This window comes from Scyliorhinus torazame, chromosome 14, assembly GCF_047496885.1.
Source record: "Scyliorhinus torazame isolate Kashiwa2021f chromosome 14, sScyTor2.1, whole genome shotgun sequence".
NCBI classification, from domain to species: domain Eukaryota; kingdom Metazoa; phylum Chordata; class Chondrichthyes; order Carcharhiniformes; family Scyliorhinidae; genus Scyliorhinus; species Scyliorhinus torazame.
Window position 1 is genome coordinate 194,777,981 of NC_092720.1, and position 6,891 is coordinate 194,784,871.

The following is a 6,891-nucleotide window of genomic DNA, read 5'->3' on the forward strand; positions in this document are numbered from 1 at the left end:
CCCTCTGCGTAAAAAACTTGCCTCGTACATCTACTCTAAACCTTGCCCCTCTCACCTTAAACCTATGCCCCCTAGTAATTGACCCCTCTACCCTGGGGAAAAGCCTCTGACTATCCACTCTGTCTATGCCCCTCATAATTTTGTATACCTCTATCAGGTCTCCCCTCAACCTCGTTCGTTCCAGTGAGAACAAACCGAGTTTATTCAATCGCTCCTCATAGCTAATGCCCTCCATACCAGGCAACATTCTGGTAAATCTCTTCTGCACCCTCTCTAAAGCCTCCACATCCTTCTGGTAGTGTGGCGACCAGAATTGAACACTATACTCCAAGTGTGGCCTAACTAAGGTTCTATACAGCTGCAACATGGCTTGCCAATTCTTATACTCAATGCCCCGGCCAATGAAGGCAAGCATGCCGTATGCCTTCTTGACTACCTTCTCCACCTGTGTTGCCCCTTTCAATGACCTGTGGACCTGTACTCCTAGATCTCTTTGACTTTCAATACTCTTGAGGGTTCTACCATTCACTGTATATTAGCTACCTGCATTAGACCTTCCAAAATGCATTACCTCACATTTGTCCGGATTAAACTCCATCTGCCATCTCTCCGCCCAAGTCTCCAGACAATCTAAATCCTGCTGTATCCTCCGACAGTCCTCATCGCTATCCGCAATTCCACCAACCTTTGTGTCGTCTGCAAGCTTACTAATCAGACCACTTACATTTTCCTCCAAATCATTTATATATACTACAAAGAGCAAAGGTCCCAGCACTGATCCCTGTGGAACACCACTGGTCACAGCCCTCCAAGTCCTTTTAAGTGCTGTCCTGGGGCCTGTTCTGGTCACACAAGGCAGCGGTAGGGTTTGCTGATCACCGTCCAGGACCGCTCGGCAGGAAATGGCGACTTGTCCATTGCCGGTGAAAGACGCCCTTATGCGATTACCCGGAGCCTACTGCCTGGCCCTGGCATCCCATTCTATACTGGCACCTGCCATCCTGGAATGCTGAGTCGTGGAAAATCCATGGCTCCTCCGGGACGAGTCACGCCTTCGGTTGCAGGACCTGAGTGACTTCCGACTGGGAAGTACCCATTACCTTGCTTACAGTAGCCGTTGGCTGATGGTTTTGAGGATGCCCAATGTCAGGACCTCCAGGCCTAGAGTTCCTGGAGCCCATGGTCGACGCTTTCCGGGGTGAGCGCTATGTCGGTAGCCCGGTCAGAGGTGTCTCCATTAACAGTTTCCGGGGCATCTCCCGTTCCTGAAGTCCGCAAACGAAGTGGTCCTGCAGCTCTTCACCCAGGGCAACTGCGAACTCGCAGAGGTCAGTGAGTCCACGTAATCGCATTCGGTATGTATTAGTGGATTCCACCGGCATCTGTAAAGTACTATGGAAACGGTGCTGTTCGACCATAATCGGGGGCCATGGACTTAGCTGATGGCCCACCCGGTCGATCAGCGTGGCGAACGGTATCTCATCTGGCCTGTCTGGGCAAGTCAAGTTCCTGATTAGTGAATATGGCGGGCACCCAACGGCGGTCAGTATGGTGACGGTCTGTCACTCGTCACTTGTGATGGCAATCGTGGGGAAAAAAGTTGACGTCTTTTGACTTTTTTCTAATTGACGCTTTTCTAATTGGAGGGCTGTGACCAGTGGTGTTCCACAGGGATCAGTGCTGGGGCCTTTGCTCTTTGTAGTATATATAAATGATTTGGAGGAAAATGTAACTGGTCTGATTAGTAAATTTGCAGACGACACAAAGGTTGGTGGAATTGCGGATAGCGATGAGGACTGTCGGAGGATACAGCAGGATTTAGATTGTTTGCAGACTTGGGCGGAGAGATGGCAGATGGAGTTTAATCCGGACAGATGTGAGGTAATGCATTTTGGAAGATCTAATGCACGTAGGGAATATACGGTGAATGGTAGAACCCTCAAGAGTATTGAAAGTCAAAGAGATCTAGGAGTACAGGTCCACAGGTCACTGAAAGGGGCAACACAGGTGGAGAAGGTAGTCAAGAAGGCATACGGCATGCTTGCCTTCATTGGCCGGGGCATTGAGTATAAGAATTGGCAAGTCATGTTGCAGCTGTATAGAACCTTAGTTAGGCCACACTTGGAGTATAGTGTTCAATTCTGGTCGCCACACTACCAGAAGGATGTGGAGGCTTTAGAGAGGGTGCAGAAGAGATTTACCAGAATGCTGCCTGGTATGGACGGCATTAGCTATGAGGAGCGGTTGAATAAACTCGGTTTGTTCTCACTGGAACGAAGGAGGTTGAGGGGAGACCTGATAGAGGTATACAAAATTATGAGGGGCATAGACAGAGTGGATAGTCAGAGGCTTTTCCCCAGGGTAGAGGGGTCAATTACAAGGGGGCATAGGTTTAAGGTGAGAGGGGCAAGGTTTAGAGTAGATGTACGAGGCAAGTTTTTTACGCAGAGGGGAGTGGGTGCCTGGAACTCGCTACCGGATGAGGTGGTGGAAGCAGGGACGATAGTGACATTTAAGGGGCATCTTGACAAATACATGAATAGGATGGGAAGAGAGGGATACGGACCCAGGAAGTGTAGAAGATTGTAGTTTAGTCGGGCAGCATGGTCGGCACGGGCTTGGAGGGCCGTAGGGCCTGTTTCTGTGCTGTACATTTCTTTGTTCTTTGTTCTTTGTACTGGGTCCAATCGTCGGAATCGGCGTGAAAAAGTTGTAGTTTAGCTATGTGTGCCATACCTGTCGGCTGGAGGTCAGCCTCCGAGATAGTTAATAAATGGTCCGAGGTTGCAGCATTTTCCGCTTACGTCATCTTCTTCCACATGCCCAGTGTGGCCGGAGGCAAGGACTCCAGAAAAAGGCCAGCCTGACAGGGTACTACTCAATGTATTTCACACTAGTCACAGTAATCATTCCTCCCTGCTCCCCACAGGGTCTCCTTCCCCGAACTGCTTCCAGGTCGGGGTTTATATTCTGTGAGATGCTCCTTCAAGTTGGAGGACGCTCCACCCACAGCCATCAGGGTATCTCGTACTCTGAGGTGTAGGAGGGGAAGCGGATGCTATACCAGCGCTGCCCCTGGAGTGGGTCACAATAGCTGGGGGAAGGATATATATAACTGTTCCTTGTGATGCACAGACAATTAGAGTTCCTCATTCAATCAAAGGCCTACCACCCTACCTGGAATTCTAACCAGGTTCACGGGAAATATTCTTCACCTCCTTCTGCGCAGCAATGTATCTGGTTCTTAAGGAACCGATTTTAAAATCAATCTGCCAAGTTATGATGTTTTCTAGAAGCATGTTGAAGACTAATTTACTTTTCTCTCTCGAATTGAGGTCAATTTTGCTTTTTAAAGTGCGTCAATTTTGTGTTACTAGTGCAGATTATGAATTTGCAGCCCAGATTAGGAATCTGCTTTGATATCTTGAAATTATGTGCAAAATCCTCTTCACAGTCAATCCGTTGGATACAAGGGTGGACATGCAACATCTCTCAGCCACTGTGACACATATTACAAACAGTAGAAAATCGATTGGCTCATTCCGATATCTCAACTGACGTCACTTTAATTGTTTATTTACGTTGGTTCTATTGTTCCTTCAAACTGTTATCTATGTCCATATAAATGCGGAAATTATGCTACGATGGGAATAGGTATGCAGTTCACCTGATTTAGCTTCACGTAACCTTGCATCTATATTATGGAAATGCAAAAAAAACAAGTCTGTGGCTGCTGGCATACAGGATTTCAGGCGTTCATTTTAAAGACAACGTGGTAAATAAATAGTTGTTAGTTCTATATAACTTACTGTGAAGTTGATCGATAACTAACATGGAACTAGGCGCAAAATTCCGGACATTTACTTTCCATGTTCTGTTCATATTTCTCGCGGTGACCCCAGTGAACTTGCAGTCAAGCATTAATTCAAAGAAATGTGCTGAGCTGTGCGTACAACGAGAAACATGTCATGCAATCTTTTGAAATTGCTTACAGTTTCCTATCACCACGTTATGGTTGAAATATTTGTCTTCGTGCAGATTTATATTTGGACTCTAGATGATAGTCACTGTTTCAATGTAAACGGACTTGAGCTGCAGCTAAAACGTTGTATTCATAGCGCTTCTGTCTCTCAACTTTTGATCATTTATTGTCTTTACGTGCTCACACATTTTATAGTTTAATATCACAGTCCCTCTAACGCAAGACAGCACTCTCCTTCTGGTACGTGCTTCCCGATTCACCATGTATTTTCGTGGAAAGGTTTTCGTTTCAGCAGCGGAGTGAAATCATTTCTGGCTGGCTAGAAGACGTTTCACTTCCGTGAAATTCTACAGTGCGTAGATAGAGGTGGAACTGATTACCCTTCCCGCCGCAATGCCTCTTTCCTCGCTTTGTTAGAGCATTTTCCCGACACCGTCTTGAAATCTATGCTCAGGGAAACAATAAAACTATAACATTGCCAATAAAATTGAGGTGGCTACCCCTCCGCAATTTGAATCGCGAACGAAGCCTGCGTCTAAATTTCGTGCACGCGACACCTGGAGCACTACCTGCGACAGTCTAGTATTGTCCTCTGATTACATATCCTGAAACCTTTCGTCCTGATTGTGCATACTTGCGGCAAGCGTGGAAGAATGGATACGCAAACAAACTACTTCAGTTAACCCACTTCTGAGAATGGGGTACAAATCTTTACTTTCTTAGGAGCATTCCCAGAGGCTCGCCGCCGTAGGCTTGGTTAATCAGAATTGAGTTGCTCGGGAAGGAAACGTGGAAACGTTTTTTTTAGGTGGTATCTGAATCGTCGGTCCCTGGAAAAAGTTATTCAAATGTGAAGCTGCAATCACTTCCAACGTTCTGAAATCAAAATAAATATCCAAGTTTCCTGCAGCACAAGGAAGATCCTATGCCATGGCTCGTGAGGTCTTACTGTTTTATCCTTTGTTATTGGAGGGCGCTGTATATATCTAAAATATCTATTCCTATTTGTTTGGACAAACAAACGTACATTAGTGCATTAGATGGGAAGCTGTAGACAATCTGCATACAATTGAAAAGAGTAATTTGAAAGTAATTAGGCCTTCCTTGTTTGAACGGTTTGGAAATATCAAATTTACAGTTATTAACAAATAATTTCAATTCATGCTTACCATCATCTAACAGGTGATCTACAACGACATTGATAATAATAATGAAAGTTATTATAATAGTCATAGCAATTATAATCACGAAAAAACACGCATCAAGGTAAGACTTTTAATTGCAGATGTAACTTGAAACCCAGTTGGCAAGTAAACTAAATTAGCATTTGTGAAAACTTAATTCGTAAGTAAACTCACCTTTTTCTTTTTCAGCTATGAAAATAAACGAAGTGGACAGCATAATTACTCATTCATTGTAATTAAATGAAACATCCTTATCATTGCAAAAGTAAGCAAAAGGATATCTGAAGCTACAATAAATTATATTGTGGCAGGGTGGAAATCCCGTATCACGCTTCACACCTGATAACGAAATATTCAGTTGAAGGCAAAATAATACAGGACAACATATCAAAGGAGGAACTGTTCAGTATCCTAAATGCATTAAAGTAGACAAGCCCCCGGGGCCAAATGGGATCGATCGCAGTTTACTGCGGGAGGCTAGGGAAGAAATAATTGGGTCTTTTCCAGATTTCTTCACATCCTCTTTGTCCACAGGCGATTTTCCAAGGGAGTGGAGAATAGTTGATGCTGTTCCATTGTTTAAGAATGGAAGCAAGGATACTCGAGCAAATTATACGCCAGTGAGCGTGACATCCGTGGCGGTGAAGCTTTCAAAACCATTCTGAGGGATAGGATGTATGCACATTTGGAGGAAAATGGACTAGTTAGTGACAGGCAGCATGGTTTTGCACGGAGAAGGTCTTGTCTCACCAAATTGAGACTTTCAATAGGTGAATAGGAAAATTAATGAGGGAGGGCTGTGGATGTAGTTTCTATGGACTTTAGTAAGGCGTTTGATAAGGTCCCGCATGGCAGACTGTTACAAAAACTGAAATCAGATGGGTTTTGTGGTGAGCTAGCTAGATGGATATAGAACTGGCTTGGTTCTAGAAGACAGAGAGTAGCGGTGGAAGGGTGTTTTTTAGAATGGGGATGTGTGGTTAGTGGTGTTACACAGGGATTAGTGCAGGGATCTCTGTTATTTGTAGTAAACATAAATGATCTGGAGTATTATGCGGTCTGATTAGTAAATTTGTGGATGACACAAAGATTGACGGAGTTGCAAATAGTGCTGAAGATTGCGAGAGGATACAACAAGATGTAGAGAGATGTGTGACTTGGATACAGAAATGGCCGATGGAGTTTAATCCGGAAAAATGCGAGGTGATGCATTTGGAGAATCAAATCTAGGTGTGAAATATACCGTAAATGGCAGAACCCTGAGGAACATTAAGAGCCAGAGGAATCTGGGCGTGCATGTCCACAATTCCCGAAAAGTGGCAACACAGGTGACCAACGTGATTTATAAGGCATATGGCATCCTTGCCTTCATCAGCTGGGGCACGAGTGCAGGATTTCGAAAATCATGTTACAGCTATATAAAAACCTTGGTTTGGCAGAATTTGGCGCATTTGCAGTTCTGATCGCCACATTATCAAATGGACGTGGAAGCGTTGGTGAGAGTGCAAAGAAGTTTTACCAGGATTTTCCTGGTCACGAGGGTGTTGGCTACGAGGAAAGGTTGAATAAACTAGCATTGTTTTCACTGGAATGATGGAGGCTGAGGGGAGACCTGATAGAGGTGTTCAAAATTATGAGCGCATAGACAGCGAGGATAGAGTGTTTTTTCAATGTTAGAAGTGTCAGTTACAAGGGGGCACAGATTCGTGAGAGGAGGAATGTTTG

The 6,891-nt window shown here is 44.7% G+C and overlaps 1 protein-coding gene across 1 annotated transcript in view; it reads right to left on the reverse strand.

Annotated features, from left to right (window-relative positions):
• The window catches only part of LOC140390318 (uncharacterized), a 408,192-nt gene extending 402,841 nt beyond the window's left edge, over nt 1-5,351 (reverse strand). The window contains exons 1-3 of the mRNA XM_072475373.1: nt 5,341-5,351; nt 5,152-5,169; nt 3,668-3,694 (exon numbers count right to left, since the gene is read on the reverse strand). The gene's annotated coding sequence lies outside the window, so the exon portion shown is untranslated. The remainder of the gene's footprint in view (nt 1-3,667; nt 3,695-5,151; nt 5,170-5,340) is intronic.
• Nucleotides 5,352-6,891: the final 1,540 nt, after the last annotated feature.